This window comes from Sebastes fasciatus, chromosome 9, assembly GCF_043250625.1.
Source record: "Sebastes fasciatus isolate fSebFas1 chromosome 9, fSebFas1.pri, whole genome shotgun sequence".
Lineage (NCBI taxonomy): Eukaryota > Metazoa > Chordata > Actinopteri > Perciformes > Sebastidae > Sebastes > Sebastes fasciatus.
Genome location: NC_133803.1, coordinates 10939230 through 10960825, shown reverse-complemented (window position 1 = coordinate 10960825; position 21596 = coordinate 10939230). Strand labels below are relative to the sequence as shown.

The window sequence follows — 21596 nt, the reverse complement described above, 5'->3', positions numbered from 1 at the left end:
CATTAAAAGTCAGCATGCAATTTAAAGCGTGCTGTTGTAGGCGATTGTCCCACAATGCAATGTAGACAGAAAATGGAGGAGCTACTGCAGCAATTCAATTGTGGATATTTGTTGTCATTCCAAAGTTGCAGTTTGATTGACATCCATCAGCGCACGTATTGTATTATCTCCTGTAAGTACAAAACTTTAAAGTTTGTGGAATTTTTTTCACATACTAACTAAACCAACAACAGTATACTATAAAGATTACTATATGGTACTTACTGTGTACAATTAGTTTGTGGTATGAATTTTGGGCACACAGTTTGATTGGCGTCGGTCGGTGCACATCTTTCATTGTTTCCTGTTAGTACAAAACAGTAAAGTGTATTTGTTTGTAAAAGTAAACTTCAGATTACTATTTAATAACTACCATATAAAAATAGTATGTTATGGAATTGGGCATGTATTTTGTGCACAGCTGTATTAGTGAGAGTCTGTGTTACAAACATCTAATACAAGGATTCTGACTGTATCTAATCAGATTACTTTGGGTTTGCCTTTTATTTGATCTGTCATTTGGATTCATATATAATCTTCTTAAAGCTATAGCGTTGGTAATGTTCTTCAAAGCAATTCCGCAAGCTGCTAGCTTGTTAGCTGTGAGTACTAACAATAGCCATGTTCATTGTGATGTGTTTACGTTCATGATGGTAGTTTTGGGGCAGTGGCTTTGGAGGGAGGCCCTGAAGGGACGGACTGTCTGTGTTGCCGACTTGGCGACTTTCTTGCTAGATTTAGTGGCTTTTGGAGCTCGTGCTGCTAGTGCTCCTTTCATTGCTAGGTTTTTTGGTTGGATCATTTTTAACATCTAGTATAGCCTAGTCTTGCTATTTTCTTAAAATTACCAACCCTAGCTTTAAGTCTGTTAACTTTACATATCATCCTGTAATTCCATATCATCACTGTCAAATCTGGTTCATTTCACTTCTGGCTGAACCGTATTTTTCCTCTCTACATGAGGAGAGAAGTTTATTTAGTATAGCATAAAGTGCTTCTCAAGATAAACATTGTTAAAAAATAAAAACGGCAAAAAGTAACAAACAATAAAACGTAAGCAACCACAGACTGTCGCTCTGTCTGACAGCTGTCTCTCCGTCCCCACTTGTTTGGCTTCAGAAAAAGCCAGCCGTCCTGCTGGGTACTGAGTGAGTGAGTGATGGACGTTTGTTTCGCTTCTCTGTGGCTAAACTGAAGAAAAGGAACCCCATTCCTCTGCCTGCCATTGCCAGCTGTGAGTGGTTGTCAGGGTTGGGGCTGGTCCAGGGCCCGCTAATGGTGCTGTCTGTCTCAGTCAAGTCCTTGAGTCCCTCAAGAGACACCACGCTCCAAAGTTTGACTGGAATTAAGCACCTGGTGAATGAACAGAGGGCAACTAAGCTGTCATCGTGGATGAAATCATTGTGACGTTACAAATACAGTTCACGTCTTAAGAGGCTGTATTTGAAGATGTTGTCATGCACTCTCACCGGGCTGAATGTCGGGATTAATCATTTTGCGAACCAGTGGATTTGTGAAAAGGGCGTTAGTGTACAATAATTTCTTGTGTGCCAGTTGGATTAGATATTGATTATCATACCAAAAGGAACCCCCTCCAAAAAACAGCAAAATAACATTGACTCTGAGAAGGATCCCAGGGGCTTCCACAAACAAACAAGACTAATTCAATGCTTCACTGACACAAAAGCACATTCAATCAAAGCGCCAAATAACATCCTTGTCAAGCATCTGGTAAATGGGTTATTTGGCACTTTAACAACAAGTTGCAGTTCGGGCCCATTCAGATTGTCAGCAGACACTACAGGCACGCCGTCTGAGAATGAGAGGCTTAGCAACAAAAAAGGGGAGGGCTGCAGGGGGGCGGCTGGAGAGTTTGGGCCCAGCACTGTATAGCTATTACGGGATGTCAGAAAATATGCTTAATTGAAAATGATTAGGGCTCTTGTAAAAGCCGATCAAGTCAGGGTTTTTGGAGAAAGCGCAATTGTCCCACATAATCCCGCCTGTCGCTGTTCTTTCATCTGGATGAAGAGATCAAAAAAGAAGGGATTTGTAAAGGCCAGACCTCCCTGCGCCGCAGCCACTGAGCTCAGCTCCTCTCTCCGGCATTCACTCTCCTTTTCAAACACACTTCCTCTACTTCTTCCTCCCTGTGTTTCTTTTTTGTCTTTTCGCACTGATGTTTTTTTCATTGGTCACAAGGTAGGTCACCATGCAGCCCTTTGTTGTGCTTTTCGCTCCTGATTCACAGTAATATAATGCTGCAGGGATAACGTATTTTTGTAGGCCAACCGGGGAGTTAGCATCGCACTGGTTCCCTCGACAAAAAGCCAATGGGATGTTTCCAGTGGATTTTGTATTATTGCAGGAAAAAGCTTTGTTGCAGACATTTAAGATGTTTACCGCTTTGTTCAGCAAGATAATCTCCACAAATGAACACCACTTTTATCATTTTTGGAGTGTGAATGCAATCGGCAGAAGTAGAAAGCTAACGTTAGGCTATAAATGAACTACACCATGGTTTCATGAACGTGAGTATACACAACGAAGCTGTAAAGGCGGAAGATTCGGCGTGATGACATTTAGTAATCTCATTTGGCCACTTCAAAATTCATGAGTGGGATATTTACTGGCGTATTTTATATCGTAAAGCAAAACCTTACAACTAGGGCTGTCAAAGTTAACGCGTTAACGCAAATTTGTTTTAACACCACAAATTTCTGTAGTGCAACTTGCAATTTTTAGGTTGTAGCGGGACCGAAGGAATCCATTGGTACCAACCATGCCATATTAGGTCGTTGCGAAGGAAGCTAAATAACGCTCCAAACTTGCACTAACATTTGGCAAGGAATAACTGGCATGGCCGATTTCAAAGGGGTTCCTTGATCTCTGACCTCAAGATATGTGAATGAAAATGGGTTCTATGGGTACCCACGAGTCTCCCTTTTACAGACATGCCCACTTTATGATAATCACATGAAGTTTAGGGCAAGTCATAGTCAAGTCAGCACACTGACACACTGACAGCTGTTGTTGCCTGTTGGACTTGAGTTTGCCATGTTGTGATTTGAGCAAATTTTTTATGCTAAATGCAGTACCTGTGAGGGTTTCTGGACAATATTTGTCATTGTTTTGTGTTGTTAATTGATTTCCAGTAACAGATATATACATACATTTGCATAAAGCAAGCATTTGTCCACTCCCATGTTGATAAGAGTATTAAATACTTGATAAATCTCCCTTTAAGGTACATTTTAAACAGATAAAATATGTGCGATTATTCGTGATCAACTATGGACAATTATGCGATTAATCGCGATTAAATATTTTAAACGATTGACAGCCCTACTAAAAGCCCATTCGAGAAACCCATCGACTTTCAGACGAGGGAACCGGAAGTGCTCAAATGCTAACTCATTTCCTGGTTTTAGGACTCATTCCTGCAGCACTCTACATGCCTTACGCTTTGCATGAAGCTGTGAATCACGATGTGGGCTCGTGTGACAGCATGTTTAGAGATTGCACATGTATTGCCCTTCATTATCAGACATCAAAGAAAGACACACAAATGTGCTCACCCACACACAACAAGCCACGGGTTGTACTCCCGTGTCTTCCCTTTATCCGTCTTCCAGAAGAAGAAGAAGAGAAAAAAATAAGACGAATAAGAGGATAGAAAGCGGTCTGAAATGAAAGCTAGAGGGGCCTAGAGAGAGTCAAAGTGAGACACACATAAACATTCACACACACATAGAGGAATCAGCTGTGAGCTGAATGGATCTGAGTTGGGGGGGGGAGTACACTGCCCTTATGCCCTCTCTTTGAAGTGAGGCACAGGCCGTATGTACAGGCCCCAGAGAGGGGCATGTCTACATCCCCCCCATAGGCTGGCTGAAGGCAGCGGTCTGAGCGGAGCGCACAGCTCAAAGAGAAGAATGCAGCTTCCTAACTGAGCTGCTTTCTCTTGACACACTAGAGTGATTTTGTTGAGAGAAAGATTGTTTTTAAGCGCGATGAAACTCACCATACTCCTTTGCAATGTTGTAAGGATATAAGATACAATTTGAGCGGGTGGTTCTGTGTGATTTCTTTCTACCGCTTGTATGTATAACAACCCGGTGCTCTTGATAAAGTTGTTTTAAAGATTTTGTAGCAACCCTATGAACGCCGCCATCAGTCACTTTGAAAGTGATAGCGTGCGGCTCGTTCAAGTTGCCCTCTGAAAGATCTGTAAATGGCCTTCACTATTTATCTTAAGATTGATGTAAAATAAATTCCCCCCAAACGGCAACATGAGTGATGGGTGTTTAGTTCTAGTCTCAACATTTATGTTTAAGTCGGTGGATGAAGAGGGATCGCGTCCATTTGTGTTGAGTGCAACACCATTAACCTCTAGCCCGATTAGCGGGGCCGAAGAAAAACTCCGAGCAGATGATTTCCGTCACCGTAATGTCACACTGTTGTTCTCAGCTGAGAACACTCCCTGTAAACACACACACACACGCACGCACGCACTTTTGATGGACTGTTCCCAGCTTTGCTCGGCACTCGGCTCACGGGTTGGGTGGGATGCGGCGAGACGGTGTGAGGTCTTGTCTGGTCTGGTCTGGGCCACTCTTGCTCTGCTCTGGCCTCGGGGAATGTTTGGCGTGAGATAAGGCTGTGTTTGAAGAGGAGCTCCAGATGCTCGTATATTACAGGTTGTCTTGTCGGGCCGCAGATAAAGCCTCAGAGAAGCTCCTGTCGCCGGGCCGTACCACACACAGACACACACTCACGAGGAAGATAAATGTTTACAGGAGGCATTCACCCCCTTCGACAGTGTCGTGCTGCGGACGGCGGGGCTGTCAGAGCTCTACCATTTTTAGGCTGTGGCTCAGCTTTTTGACAGCATGTTATATGTGGCGTATCACTTCTTATAAACATATGATTATATTCCCCAAAGCTTCGAGATACTTCCGCAGCTTCATAAAAGATATTGTTAGCCTTAACAAACTCTGACAGACACTGTAAAGGCCATGTGAAAAGAAAAAAAAATGTGAGCATGCTCTGGTTTCTGAGATTAGATTTTAGAGTAGTCTCTATTTTCTCAGTGCTGACTGGCCTGTCTTCTTACATCTCTTCACACTCGGTAAAACAAATGTGCGGCTGTAATTTTAGTCCCTAAAGGTGAGATTGTGAACTTGTCACACTCATAAAGATATAAAGTCCTGCAGTGGTGTTCTCTACCTGACTGTCATGCTTGCCTTAAGTTTATTAGGCCTGGAAATAGCTTTTACTGTAGGTCAAATCTTTACAGAGTAAGGCAGTGGTATCAGTTTACTCTCAGCTTGTAACCTGTTGGAAAGGCTCTGTCCAAAGACATAATACTTCATTGGTTATTGTAGGAGTGGTGAAAAAAATCGATACAGCAAAGTATTGCGATATTTTGCGTGGCAATATTGTATTGATACACGGACGTCAAGTATTGATCTTTTATTATATAAACTAACTATTCTGTCTTTCAGAGGTTGTAGTAGGTCTTTAAGCTAAAGCAAGGATACTGGTATCATATGAAACTAGAAAATCCTAAGGAATCCATTGGTACCAACCATGTCATGTCAGCTTTTCGGGAAGAAATGCAAAATAATGCTCCAACGTTACGCTAAATTTTGGGGAAGAAAAACTGGCATGGCCATTTCAAAGGAGTTCCTTGACCTCTGACCTCAAGATATGTGAATGAAAACTCTGAGACGGACCGAGTGAAAACCGTACCTTATTAGGTAAAACAGATGTTGACAAACTGCATAATTTGCAGTTGAAAAAGATAGTAAATCGCAATATATCACAATATATCTTAACACAATGCTCAACATATCGCAAAGTGTTTAAATTCGCAATAACATTGTATCCTGACTTAAGTATAGAGAGGCAAAGTGCCTCCATTCCGGTGGACCCAATGGGACCTTATTTTGTTAAAAAATATGTACGGTAGTCAACGGCGAGAGACAAATCATTTTTGGATCCCGTTTGAATTGCGCCATGAAACAATCATATGATGTTTGTCAATTTAAAACACTTTTACAAGTCAAGAAAGACACAGTGTGTTGTAGGTTTGTCGTAGTCTCATTTAGGTTTCTGTGAAACCGCTCAGTGAACTACATCTCTCGTCTCGCACAATATATGTCACAAACACTAGCTAGCTAGCAAACTTAGCTATGTTCAACGCACAAATGAAACGTTATCTTACCTGATGTATTTTATCCAGGGTCTCCTGGTCTTTTTATCAGCCGGGAAGCGAAAGAACTAGCAAGACCCGCCCGTTGCGGGTGTGATTTCATCCCAGTACAAAGGCATCGTAGCTTCAGTGAGAGAGACGTCACTGCGCGACTTTTGGGTGTGTAGTCTTTCTAATTACGTATTTTCACAGTTTTCTACTTCAACAGTTTTTCAACAAGCTGTGACATCTTGGCAAAATTCTGTTTTAAATTGACAAGCATCTAATGTGTAATTCGTGGAGCAATTCAAACGGGATCAAAAACATATTTGTCTCCCGCCGATGACTACCGTTCATATTTTTTCTGAAATAAGGACCCATGTTGGTCCACCAGAAGGGGCGGGACTTCGCTTCTCTATCGTGATAATACGGTATTGTGGGACCTTTGGTGATTCCCAACCCTAGGTTATTGCTTCTCATTATTTAATTTGGCTAACCTCTGCATCTTTTGCAGATGTCTCGCCATGTCTCTCCATCCAACCTTGAATGAGTTTATTCATCACTAATAAGACAAGAGATAGTGGGCTTGTGTAATGCAGAGACAGGTTTCCCTCCGTCATTAAGTCATGTGTTTGCTAAAGTGGAATGGTATATTGCCTGGCATAAAACGTGGCGTGTCTTCATTTGTCAGGCTCGCAGAGCTGTGAGACAAACGATGTTCAGAGTGTATGTCTGAGGGCCCTCTGAGACCACAGTTGAGCGGCTGCTCGCTGGTGTGTTTCTCATGCTAATGTCATGGTCTCCCAGTCTATCTGTCACCCCATTACGCTAACATCATTATGCATAGGGGCCTGTCTCTGTCGTTGAAAAGAACAGAATCATTCCTGTCTCATTTTGAAGCAAATTGTTTGGGGAACATTTCTGTCTTTTTTTTTTTTTTTTTTCCAGTGGTAATGGCGGGCCAATCATTTCGCAAGGCTCCAGGTATGCAGATGAATGAATAGCTATTTGAGCTGTTTGCTGAAAGGAGTTTTTGTATTATTCATGAGAGGGATGGTGTGTCTGAAAGAGAAAGTGTGTTTGTTCACGCGCATGTGTGCGTGAAGGGGGCAAATGTGTCTCTATCAACCACCATGCATATATTCACACACAAGCACAGTGTACATGCATTGTACAAGCACGCCTGCGTCAACCGTTACACACGCCCTACCTACACAGTCGGGCTTGAGCATTTCAGATGGATGTGACCTATGGGGGACGTCGCTGCTTTGGATTGGTAGTTGACTCTTTTGAGTATAGTCAATTTGGAGATTTTGGGCTATTTTGTTTCCATAACATGTCTTCTTTCAGACTAGTGGAAAGAAAACATCCAAAATACACATTTAGGTGTTTATTTTACTGCACTTTGTCTATTTGCATCTGTAGATTTCTCTTAAATTCTCCAGAAGTTAGCATTAGATAATGCCTCATTTGTATATTTAAACATAACATTTCAGAAAACTTGTGATATAAAAAAGAATTGACTTAATGTAAGTAACCCACTGGGGAAGTTTCATGGTGATGTCTATTAGTTAAAGTTTATTACCCTCTTCACCTGTAGTGTCTTCAAAATATATGACATTTAACAATAAAGGCTGATTTCTCAAAATGATTTTTTTTCTCACACTCTGAGCCAGGAATCTCCACTTCAGTAGCACTTATATACACCAAACTTTCAGTTTTATTCCTATCTATATTCTGAAGGTTTTAACAGAGGAGTTTGTTTATATAACATTGACAGCCTGATTTATAGAACATTTTATTCCTAAAAACCTGGCTGTTGACAGTATTTTCTTATTTATGGAGTGATACAAAGAGATATCCGAAATGTCCTCTGTAAAAACCTTTGACTCTAATGTGTCAACAAACAAAGCCGTTTTCAAAACAAAAATTTTGAACCTTGCAATATCCAGTGTCCAGATTTCTGTTCTGGAAATGTTTGCAAATTAGCACATATTTGATAAGATAATGCCTCATTTGTTAGGGATGCATAGATTTATTGGCCAAAAATCGGTATCGGACGATTTTTGCCTTGTTGACTACAATCGGCCTTTAATCGGCAAATAAGATGACATTCACCGATGGCAGAGGACGATTTTATGTGTTTTGTTGAATTAATTTTGTGCCGGCTAAATGTTGTGTTGGTAGCTGCTGATTTGATTATATTTAATTTGTTTCACAAAAGGTTTTTGTTGGGCTATGAAAGTACTGAAGAATATATTCCTCTCATTCAGTAGGTAGTTGTGTAAGGGCTAAAGGAGCTTTTGAAGCAGTTATTCTCCATGTGACAGAAGGTTGTTTTAAAGCTTGTTTCATGAATTTGCATGATTTAATTTGTGCTCATTCAAGATATGAATGAAGGGCTGAATAACTTTAAGAGTGAGGACAGTTTCCCTGGCACCAAAATAATAATAAAATAACAAAATAACAAAATAACCCAAATGTCTATATTGGCTATCGGACAGATTTTCATTTTAAACATCGGTAATGGCCCATAATTTTGCAATCGGTGCATCCCTACTCATTTGCATATGTAAACATAAAATTTAAAAAAACTTTAAAAAGAATTGTCTTAAACTAAGTAATCAACCGGAGAAGTTTCATGGTGGTATCTATTAGTTAAACAATTAATAATAATTAGTTCTTTACCCTATTCACCTCGGGTGTCTCCCCTAAAATACTCTGCATGGCAAATACTGTATATTGTAGTTATGATGGTAGATTTTAATGTTTGAATAAAGATAGCCACTGTCACTGCGCACCCCTGCAGCACGCCATTATTTCAGCCTCTGAGCTGCGAGGTGTTTCTGAGTGAGATCGTTCCGCTGTGAACTCTTCACTTGGAATCTTTTCATCTCGCCCAGCGCAGGTTCAAATCCAGGTTAAAACCTTTGTCTCAATCTAGATCTCTCCGTCCTGGCAAACAGCACAAATTCCGATCTGTCGGCTCAGCAGATTCCTCGTTGCTGGTGCTCGAGTCTCCTGCATGTCTCTATATGCTATAGGCGTGCACCCACCTGCTAATTCAAACGCTCCAATCAGCTCAGCTAACTGAGGAGACGACCCTGGGCTCCTGTAATTGCCCTGGTGACGGTGCTTCGGCGGGGATGGGAAGAAAAAAAAAAGCCTCTCTGTGTCTCAGTGTCATCATTTGCACAACGTTATGAATAGGTTAATAAAATAAAATACTTTAATTATAGCTTAGTTGCCATATTGTTAATGGTGCCAGTGTGGCTCAATTGAATAATACACTTTCTGCTATTAATTATCTGAAAGTGAACTCGCTTAAATGATATTTTACAGCCCCTTGATAAAATTACCGCTAGAGGCAATGTAATGATAGACAGACAAAGGCCATGCACGAATTATCATAAACTATTAGCTTGTTTCCAAAGGGTTTTATGTTAATCTTTTAGCGCTTAAGTACCCTGCAATTAACATATCAGGAGGAGCTGCCTTCCAGCTAGGTTTGCAAATTGAAGTCCTCAGATAAAAAAGCTATTGAAATGAAACCCTGAAAGAGAAGAGGAGCTATCGCACTGAAGTGTGCTGGAATTTTGTACTCGTGTGTGTGCGGGAGAGGGAGAGCGATAGAGAGACTTTAAGAGCTGCCGAGACAAAGAATGAGTGAAAAAGAGAGCAAGATGCCGTGAGAGTGTCTGTGATCAAGGATGTATAACAATTCCATTATCTCTCTTGGGCGATGACATGAGATGTCTCTTTCAGGCCTCTTTTCCCTTTTGTCTAATGCTACACGCTGTTTCAAGCTATAGTAGGACCGCGACGGCGCTCATTGGCTGCGATGGCGGCATCTGATGGAATGTGTTTACATATCAGGCTAGTGGTGGCTTGATATGTAAATGTGGCGCGTTGAAAAGGCTACAGGGAGATATGGTTCATTGTTAGGTCTTCACAGTCTGTGTTCCCTTTTATGCTAAGCACAATTGTATCCACTGAGCGAGCATCTTGTAAACCACCCGTTGCCTTTGGTAGGTTAAACCCACAAAGGAGACCCATGCTTTGGAAGATATGCATGTGTTTATAGGGTAATTGGCTGCTTTGCTTTCGTCTGCTTCCTTTGTTGTCGACACATCGCAGCTGACACCGTTTACATTTACTACACTTAAATGAAAACACCCATAACACGTCTTATGTTCAGTCTAGGTCTGTGCTTTTGTCTTGCTTACTAACTGTAGAAAATAGAAGAGGGTAATTATAATTCTAGGAGTATTTTTTGCATTTTTTATGAAGAAAATTTATATATTTCTACATTTGTTGTTTACAGGGCTGCCCCAAACTGCATGTGATTATCATAAAATGGGCATGTCTGTAAATGGGAGACTCGTGGGTACCCATAGAACCTATTTTCATTCGCATATCTTGAGGTCAAGAGACCCCTTTGAAAATGGCCATGCCAGTTTTTCCTCGCCAAAATGTAGCATAAGTTTGGAGCGTTATTTAGCCTCCTTCGCAACTAGTATGACATGGTTGGTACCAATGGATTCCTTAGGCTTTTCATAGTTTCATATGATGCCAGTATCTTCACTCTAGCTTTAAAACTGAGCCCAATGCAACCTAAAAGTTGTGTTAATGCGTTAAAGAAATTAGCGTCGTTAAAACTAATTTGCGTTAACGTGTTATTATCACGTTAACTTTGCCAGCCCTAATATTTCTACATAGATTGTTTTGTTATTTAATGTTATTAAATACGTAGTTGTTTTTTCCAGAATAATTAGCTAATGGTTTGTGATCTGGCAGCCTTTTTTTTGGTTTGTAACCATCTAGTCATCCTCGCTGTAGAAAGTAACTCACTGTGTATGTGAGTAATGAATTGTTAGAGCATTACACATGGCATTTTGTACATTCTAGTACACATCAGTCCTGACTCAGTGAAACCATATTGCCCTACAGAGTGCTCTGATATTTTCCTCCTCCATCACCCAAAGATAGATGACTCCGCTGAGGCCTTAATCTCATGTTAAAGATTTGTTGGCCTCTAGAAGTCAGGCCTAGCATTGAGATGCCTCGCCTGATTTATATTCACTGGCGTGGAAGGGGAGCCAAGTGCGCTATCTGCAAAGCAGATGCTGCAGCGGTGCCCTTGTATTAGGCTTTATATTTCACCTGGAATAAAAACCTGCAAACAAGGTCACGTCCTTGAACCCCTTCTTCTCTCTCTTTCTTCTTCTTCCTCTTTTTCTTAACTTCTTAATGGTCTTCCAATGTAAAGGATAACCTGTAAAAATATTATGTCTGTATTCTAATTGTACAAGGAAATAGCACATACATTGCGATGTTTTGATTTTCTTTCATGGCTGAATTTGAGAGCAGAAAGCCCAGAGAGAATGAGGTCCTTGGCTGGCCAAAATCCTGGTGAACGCTGCCTTTAAAACCAAATTCTTGTCTGTCAGCCCCTGTGATTTATGGGGCGGAGATTACAAAGCTACCGATACAATAAATTAAGCTGATGGACAGAATTATGCCCAGTGCTTCCTGCTCTCCCCAATGACGCACACTAACTTAGCAGTGGCTGACAATGAGTGTGATTTACCGCCCGGGCAAGAGTGGGGAAGGGAAAAACATTCACATGCAGAGGCACCCAGGCCTCACTTTGGCCCGCAGCCTAGTGAATAAAACCCCGCTTTAATTCACCCACAAACGTGTCGCCATTAAAAGACTAAGAATAGGGATTGCACATCATAAATACTCCATGATTTATTAGCTAACAACAAAGAGCATAAGCCCGGCCAAGCAGAGGGAGATTGTTTGACAGAATGTTGTCAAGGAGAGAAAACGAGGAGGAAAAACACACTCATTCTCTCACTCACAGACACTCTTAAAGCTAAATCTGACCGGGGATGTAAGCCCAGCCCTATCTCCTGCAGCAGCGTAGGAGCAGATGTGTCTGCTCCCTTCTCAATGTGTGACAGACAGAAAAGATAAACAGAGAGAAAAGCAGGGGGAGAGAGAGGAAGAGACGGAGGGAGGGAGGTAAAGGGAGCAGGAGCTGGCACGGCACTGGCTAATTTATCTCGCTGAGAGACAGATTAAAGAGAGAGGAGAGTGAAACAAAGTTCCACTGGCTTAATCAGCGGACAGCCTGCTAGCAGAAGACATGATAAATCAGAGCAGGCTCAGTACAGGAGAAAGCCTTTGCTCTGGGAGGGGAATGGGAGACATCCTCAGCCAAACGGCAGTATCTTTTACATGGACTGTTGTGAATAGCAGGCTTGTGAACTCGCTATGTGCACGCTCGCAATCGATACTATTGTTTGGACTAACATTGTCTTACAGTAGCCTTCTGCTGTTGCTTTGTTTCCGACACTGTTATTTTTAGTAGTGGGCGAAGAATCCCACTCGGTGGTGTTGTGTAAACAGGACAAAGGGACACGAAGGGCCTTGAAGTTTACCCTTGGTTTGTTCGTGTCTTTCTTTAGCTCCGTGTCTGACAGGGGACTAACCTAAGGGTCTAACCCAGGAACAGGAAGAGGGGCTTAGATATCCCTGTGTCATTAGTTCACCACGGGGTCACAGCTGGGCCACTCAGAGCATGATTACACCCCTTGATTTATCTGCTTCGGAGCCCAAACACAGATAAATCTCCGAGCTCATCCCCGCCGTGGGATCCTCACTGTCTGATAAACGGCCCAAGCTGAATAAACAACCGCCAACCCCCACAAACACCCAACCCCTCGGTACATTATGAATAATTCATTCAGATTGCGAGCTCTGTTTAATGTGTATATTTTGTATCTTAAATGGCAAAGGTGCTTCTATGATCTCCAAACCAATCCTCAGTCTTTGATGAAATACGAGCGAGGCGGGAGGTTGGTGGACATTTTGTTTTGTAGTTGTAAACTTAACTTCCTCACAGCGGCTGTCGTCCTCCAGCATTTCCACATAAATATACGTTATGCAAATATGTCGCCGGTTAGCAGCTCCCGTGTAGATATTGGCTTGTCTGCGACTTTATACGACGAACTTTAAAATCAGTCATTACGGTGACCCCTGAGGTAAATTCACTTAGTGGGAAATTGCCCCCCAGCTCTCCTGTTCGCTGCGTCGATGTGATCACGAGTGCATTTTTAACTTAATTAATTGGCCGTTTCTGTTGACAAGAAATTTATGCAGTAATAATTTGCTTGAAAATAGATGCGGCGCGCAGGAAATGAGATATCCATCAGGGCGCTTGTGTTCCGCCAGCTGCACCGCGGCTAATATGAAAGTATTTCAGGCTGCTCCGACCCTGCTGTTTGCGCAGTCAAGATTATATATACCCACGATCCATTGCCTGCCTCAGAGGCGCTCATGGAGGTCTATGATAACAAAGACTATGTGATTTATGGCCTGCTGTGAAAGCAGAACTTGATGAGATTAAACAATTTCATAGCACGAGTGTTTCTCAGAGGGCCCTCTGATTTGTGGCAGCGACGCCAACAGTAAATCAGGTTTATATATCTGAGAGCATGCTCAGCAAAGGAGTGCAATTACTGTTTAAGACAGCTACTTTTTATTTAATTTTTATCCCTGGTTTGTCTCTTTTATTCCCGGCCTGTCAGACAGCCACTCACCTTCATAAGTCCTTCTGAGGAAAGGGTTGAAGAAGAAGAAGAAGAAGAGAGGAGGTGGGGAAGGTGGCGTTGGCCCTCTGCTATCTCTTCTCCACAGCTTTTAGAGAAACAACAACAACAACCAGGGGACAACGGCGGCCACGGGCAGAACAACACGGGCATCCATAGAGCAGGGGGAAGCACTCCATTTTTAATGCATTGTTTGCCTGCTGCTCCGTCCCTGTCTGGGTAAATGGAGTAGGCAGAGTGTAATTAGAGAGCTGGGCTTTGCTCCGTGCCATAAAGATGACATGGTGTAATGATACAGCTTACAGGCCCGCAGAGGGTTCTGTCTCGCGACGGAGGATCTGGGTCGTTTGCCTGTGACTTATGATAGGTGTGGAAGATGACAGTGTTATCATTGCGACGTGAAGCACGGAGATGTGGATGGGGGGGGATTTCTTTCGAAAGGTTGTCAGGGATCGGAGGCGAGCGGAGACGGATAGGGAACATATTAATCATTCGTGTTTGCAGTTTATCATGTAATATTTTCAAATGGAAATAAAGAGGGATCTAATTTGAGTTATCTCCCAAATGAGCCCAATTCTTTAAAAAAAGATTTTTAGGGCTGTCAATCGATTAAAATATGTAATTGCGATTAATTGCGTGATTGTCCGTAGTTAATCATGATTAATAGCAAATTAATCACACATTTTTTATCTGTTCAAAATGTACCTTAAAAGGAGATTTGTCATATATTTTATACTCTTATCAACATGGGAGTGGGCATATATGCTTGCTTAATGCAAATGTATCTATATATTTATTATTGGAAATTAATTAACAACACAAAACTATGACAAATATTGTCCAGAAACCCTCACAGGTACTGCCTTCAGCATAAAAAATCATAACATGGCAAACTCAAGCCCAACAGCTGTCAGTGTGTCAGTGTGCTGACTTGACTGACTTGCCCCAAACTGCATGTGATCATCATAGAGTGGTCATGTCTGTAAAGGGGAGACTCGTGGGTACCCATAGAACCCATTTTCCTTCACATATCTTGAGGTCAGAGGTCAAGTGACCCCTTTGAAAATGGCCATGACAGTTTTTCCTCGCCAAAATTTTGTGTAAGTTTGGAGCATTATTAAGCCTCCTTTGCAACAAGCTAGCATGACATGGTTGGTACCAATGGATTCCTTAGGATTTTTTAGATTCATATATTACCAGTACCTTCACTCTAGCATTAAATCTGCTCGCTACAACCTAAAAATTGCGAGTTGAGTTAAAGAAATTGGTGGCGTTTAAACTAAATCGCATTAACTTTGACAGCCCTAGTTTTTTATTTCATACCATTGAACATTTTGCATTGAGTTGAGGTCAGAGTTCTTACATTTCAATAACTGTGGTTGTGCTGTATTTACATCATGCATTAAGTCTGCATCTGTACTAATCAACAAATCAGTTTGTGTTGACTGTAAGTGAGCATGTAAGTACATGTGCATTAGTGTTTCATGCAGTCAAATAATGCGAAAGGGTGTGTGTGAGCTTTTTTAATGTGCACACATGCAGATCTGTGTGTTTTGAAGTTGTGGTTAAATGTTCCACGAGTGTGTGTGTGTGTGTGTCCTTGGGTGAAGATGTGAGTTGTGCATCTGTCTGCATCATCCCATATCTTCCCAGAAAACATCAAGAGATCTCATTATTTCGACATATCTCAGGGTTTTTTTTCTTCTTCTTCCTCGTTTTTTCTTCCCCGTATGCCTTGAGTCAAAATTAGTTTTCATTCCCTCTGTGATCTTACTGACTGAAGCCGGGCTCAAAGTAAAGAAAATCGCAGTCTCCGCAGCGAGGCTGAGTCAAACACACACTTCACACAGCCACAGTCTGAGTTAAGCATTGCTAAGTAACCTTCACATTTCACTCGTGTGAAGAGCTAATTTCCTTTAAGTTCACATGTCACTTTTTGTGCCTCTTTTTGTGGGTCCTCTTCAAATGTCTCTCTGCGTCTAATTGCATAGGAAACATTCGAGACAAGCCGGTGTGACAGACCCGCTCCCGGAGTCTTCAATTATTAAACATCCTACACTCTAGAAAACAGCCCTGATGTTAGCTACAGCCCCTAATCAGAACAGAAAGCCTCATGATATGTCACACTCCTTAGCTGCTGTGCTTTTGTGTATGTGTGTTTGTGCCGTACAGGAAAGACGAAAATATTTCTTTTCGCACCAGGCAAAACTCTGACAAAGACGATTTGTGTCACAGGTAGATCAGAACATTCACATTTTCCTTTTTTCTGCTGTTTTAGAGATAAAAGAAATTGTTTGTACTTATGAAAATATATGAAACAATCAGTTGTGTTTTGTGTAAAAGTTTGAATAAGACACTTAATCATTGTTTTAACTGCAGCATTTTTGCGATTGTTTTTTGTGTCTTTATAACTTAGTAGCTTCAGAATCCGTGCCAATGGAAAGGTCAGACCAAAATAAGAAATACCCTCAAGCTAATTGTACTGCATACCTGTAATGTAGGCTTACATTTCCGCTTTAAATCACCTGCACTTATCCTGCAAGACACTCCAAGTAAAGGTCGAATGGCTCTTTTAAATTTCAACCTAAAAACAAATACAGCCTTATTACCATCCGTGAGTCATCGCTGTGGATGATTAACGTCCAGCAGCACTCAACCTTTGCCTGCCTGACGCTTAGCCGTACACACAAAACGACAATGTTCACTGTTGCCGGTTCGCTCCGTCGTGACCCGTGCGCCCCGAGCAAAAACATCGGAACAGTTGCTCTTGTGATCAGTGATCATATGATACATCTACTCGGAGCAAGTTCATTGGAGTAGAACTGGTAAATCATTAAACACACGCTCAGCAGTCGTCCTGCTGAGCAAAAGACTGCTGTACTACCCACAAGTGCAGGCACCATTACATCAAATGTCCCCCCCCCTCCCATCTGCCATTACCTAAGAAAACAGAATGAATGCTTTTCATGCACACAAGAGCAATTTAAAACGCGTTATAATATTTTCTCTTCTTCCCTAAGCCACTATCATTAAGGTCAGATATAAAAAAAAATAATATTTGAATTAATAAGCTGGTGCCACTCGAGTTTGTTGCTGGTAAAATATGCGTTTAAACGGTTTTACCTCAACCAGCATGTGTTTTTTCGTCTACATAATAACATCAAAATATAATATTTTGTGTATTAGTGCACCAAAATACCAGGCTTCTGTTTGAAAACACTGAATTATGCACAAGTCCTGTGTGTGCATGCATATTAGGGGTAGATTCAATCTTTGGTGGCGAATTAGAGCATTTCTCATTTCGTCATTGCCGTTACATGCTGTAAGATGCTGCAAGCCGGCGCTACTTATTTGTTTTGTTTTTTATAAAAGTCTTGTATTGTTCGTAACCCCTAACTTCACAAGTGTGACACGTGGATCATAAAAAATTCCATCTAGTGAAGAAATAAACGTGTCATGCCAGCATTAAATGTTGACTCAAATAAGTTCACAAGTTGCGTCTCCTCTGATCTCTAACATGATCAGAAAGCGGCACCAGTTTACAGAGACAAGACGCAGAGAAAAAAAAAAAAAAAGTTCCATGCACAGACACAAAAGAAATATTTTGATATAGACCCAAAGAGAAAACATATCAAAAGACATTTTTATACATGTCTTTTGCAAGCACAAAAAGCAGAAATGGTGTCAAGAGAAAACAAAACAGAAGGCTTGTTTCTTCCAACAATTGCTTTAAGCTACAAAAATCTCCTTGAGTCCCTAGCCTCCCCTCAATGTCAGCCTCCCCCCCCCTTCCCTACCCTCCCTTCCCTTCCCTCACCCTCCCTCTCCTCTTCGTTTCTCTCTTTTCCCCTTTTCCCTCTCCGAGGCAGGACAGGGCCCTCTTTGCACCCTGATAGGTTGCGGGCTGATGCTTAGCAACAACATTCCTGTGCCCTAAGTAGCAGTAAGCCTCTGGCTGAACTCTTTGATGTGGCTGTCAGGCCACATTTATTTCCTTTTAGCACTTTGTCTACTTGTCCAGATGTATAAGGAGATAAAAAGGGCTGGTGTTTACACTGGTCTCCCTCTGTAGCGCGGCTGTAATTAGATTGTATTGCTGGTCAGTCTTAAGGAGGGAGGTGAGGTGAGGCCAGGCAGGAACCACCTGTGTCAGGATGAGCTGGTCGGGCCGAGACCTCAGAGAGGAAAGCAGTGCAAAATACTTACTTTATTTGCTGTGGCAGCCAACATCATAATCACATTCTAGGGAAATCTCCCTAGATCAGTTGTTGTCAGCGTAATGTTCTGTCACATAACACCCATCAAGATTTGAAAATCGAGAGCCCAAGCCTGCAAAACTTTGTAAACTTTGTTGCATCTGAAAAACACCTCGATATGCGTCAACCTTCCCCGACTCACTTTTTTTTGGTATCTCATATTTTCAGGAACCCCACTGTGGAGGTGGTTATGTGCACCATGTGGCTCTCTTTTGTGTTTTGCTTTTCTTGTCTTTCCATCCCTCCCCCCTGTCTCCCTCGTCCTGCTCCCCTCCTCTCATGGTGATATGTTGGAAGTAATAATCACTATTGCCTCTGGGTTTATCAGCATTTATTCGCATAACAACACGGAAAGGCAGAAGACAGACAGCATCGGTGTGATGTATTATCCAGTACGGGAATCATCTTTCATAATGACATCCAACAGAGCTTCCTCTCTCTGCCATCACCCTTTTTTCTCTCTCACACACATACACACATACACACTTTCTTCATTTCTCTCCCCCTATTTCCAGTCCCCTCTGTCCACCCTTTATTATCACAGAATCCATGGTGCTCCCCAGCCTGTAAATTTGTGCCGCATTATCATAAGCTGTGGTGATAACTCACATTGCACAGAGACAATAATGATGTGAACACTCAGCATATGCCCCGGGCCCAGCAAATTAAAACAATGCTCAGCTTGATGAGCAGACTAATCTGGACAGCAGAGAGACTGAGAGAGATGGAGAGAGAGGAGAAAGGGGGTCCAGGAGCATCTTAAATACACGACACAGCAGCACCTCCCTCTGTTCAGTGTAGGTACAACCTGAGGAAACAAGGGAGGGAGACGGGGAGAGGTAGAAAGCATACAGAAAAGGGGGAATAAAGAGAGTAGGAGCATAGATGAAGCGCTTGTTTAGGAAACATGAAAGGGATATAATCTGTTAGGACATCATGAGACGATCACTATCTTTATTTTTTGTTCTGGGAGTAATCATACAATGCCATATTTCTGTTATCTAGTAGTTTAAAAAAGAGCTAAATGTTGATCATTATTATGTTAATATTTGGATTTTAAATAATTGTCTGTGTTTATTATATTCAATGTCAACAACAGCACAAAGGTCTGCGAAAACTTGTGTTATATAGACAAACACACACATATATTACTGTATATACTGTATATTTATATGTGTGTGTGTGTGTATATATACTGTATATAAACAAATATATATTAACACACATATACTGTGTGTATATATATATGTATATATGTATATATATGTATATATATACATATATACATATATATATAAACTCTTGCATATATGTATGTATATACTGTATGTGTGTGTGTATATATGAACACATATATATAAACACACACATACAGTATATATAGTATATAAGGGCTGTCAATAAAAACAATTTTAATTGCAATTAATCGCATGATTGTCTATAGTTAATCGTGATTATGCACAAATTAATCACACATTTTTTTATCTGTTCAAAATGTACCCTAAAGCGAGATTTGTCAGGTATTTAATACTCTTATCAACATGGGAGTGGGCAAATATGCTTGCTTTATGCAAAAAGCTAGTATGACATGGTTGGTAATACTGTATTCCTTCGGTTTTTAGTTTCATATGATGCCAGTATCTTCACTCTAGCTTTAAAACTGAGTCTGCTACAACTTAAAAAGAAAAATAAATTGGTGGCCTTAAAACGAATTTGCGTTAACGTGTTATATTAGGACTATCAAAGTTAACGCAATATAAACACACACATACTGTATATATATATATATATATATATATATATATATATGTGTGTGTGTGTGTATGTATGTATGTATGTTTGTTTTAATAATTTTAGTTATCAATCAATCAGTCTTCCTTAAAGCAAGCATTAGAGAGAAATTTCTCCTTCATTTCCTTCATGCTTTCTCATTATAATCATTGCAGCCTTCTCATCCTCTGGACAGGTCATTGACTAAAGTGAAAGAGTGCACATGTGGAGGGGTACGGAGGAAGGTCTGAGAGGAGAAAAGGGAGGATCAGGACATGGGAAAGCTGGCTGATTGATGTCCTGTGGGTGGGGTAAAATGCTTGTTCTGGATAGGACGGGAAGTGACAACCACAGATGTTGAATGGGTCGGGTGTTTGATCAGCAGGCATGATACTGAGGAGGTGAAGTGGTGGTGTCATGCATAGCAGCACGGGGGGGGGGAATGGGTGGGTGGTAATGCTGAAAGCAAGGTGACTGACGTCCCTCAGGACCAAAACCAGCCCCGAGGCTTTATCAAGCATCCAGCTAACCCCAGCAGTCCTCCCTCTCCTTCTTCTCCTCCAACGCCCCCCTAACATATAGTCTGTGGGTGGTGCTGTTAATAATGTGGCAACTAGGAAGATTAATTGTGAGCAAGCAGCAGGATTAGGAGGGGCTTTTGGGAGGCCACGCAGGCCAGAAGAGGCCCAGGCTTGTGATCTTTCAAGCAGGCCAGGAAATGAAGCACGCAGGGGCGCAGCTCAGAAGAGCATGGAGGTAGATCAAATAGAGAGGGCTCACAACTCCTGTCTTAATGCCTGAGTTGTTCTGTTAGCTCATAATAATTGTCATAGACAGGCTCTTTGTGTGTTCATCATGAGCGCCAATATCAATTATACCCTCAAAACCAAATGGAAAAATGCAAAATTAGGGCAATAAAAAGACTCTTTTGTAGATGGGTATATCCATTTTGCCGCTGCTGCAGTTAACTGAGTATGAATACCTGATTGTTTTTCCTCAAATGGGACGTGTGGGTTTTTTACTGAGCACAGTATGTTCTTATTTTGGGGTTGTTTGACTTCTTGTATTACACATTCCATACAAGTACAGCGAACAAGCAGGGGTATTTCTAAACAGGTCTCAGCCACTGCAGAGGCAGCAGGTCTGCTGTCAAAACAATATTTCTATTCCGAGCCGTTTCTTTCAAAAGCCTGGTCCACCAGCATATATGTAGTAAGGTCTCACAATAGGCTTATTTTGCCATTTTTCCCCCTCTTTGGTGTAATGTGACACACATGCTGGCCAGGCCCTAATGCCTTTCAGAGATCCTATCTGAAAGCACATTATGTGATCGTTTTCAATTCACAGTGCTCTCTTTTCCCATGAAGAATATGGTTCCATTTAAGAGTGCAGACCGTTCCATTTCTCAAGGTTATGCATGGGCATGTAGAGGAACAACAATAAAAGTGGGAAAAATGCAGCTCCAAACCATCTCTAATATGTATTTGTCAGTTGAGTCTCTTGCTATGATTAAAGACCCGGTGAATTCCTTCCTGCAGGAAAGGAAAGTATTTCTGCAAAGGCATCGGATATCGCTGTGTCATGATTAACTGCCTGCTCCGCTAGCTAAAAGGCTACGGGAAGGAAGAGGATGTTTTGGACCTTGAAAGTGCACGAAAGAACAACAACACAAGAAACTCTTGACCTGTTTGGGAGGTTTCAGGCCTCTGTTTTCTC

The 21596-nt window shown here is 41.5% G+C and overlaps 1 protein-coding gene across 10 annotated transcripts in view; it reads left to right on the top strand.

Moving 5' to 3' along the window:
* Positions 1-21596, top strand: part of lrmda (leucine rich melanocyte differentiation associated) — a 346704-nt gene that overhangs the window by 288465 nt on the left and 36643 nt on the right. The gene's annotated exons all lie outside the window — the stretch shown is intronic.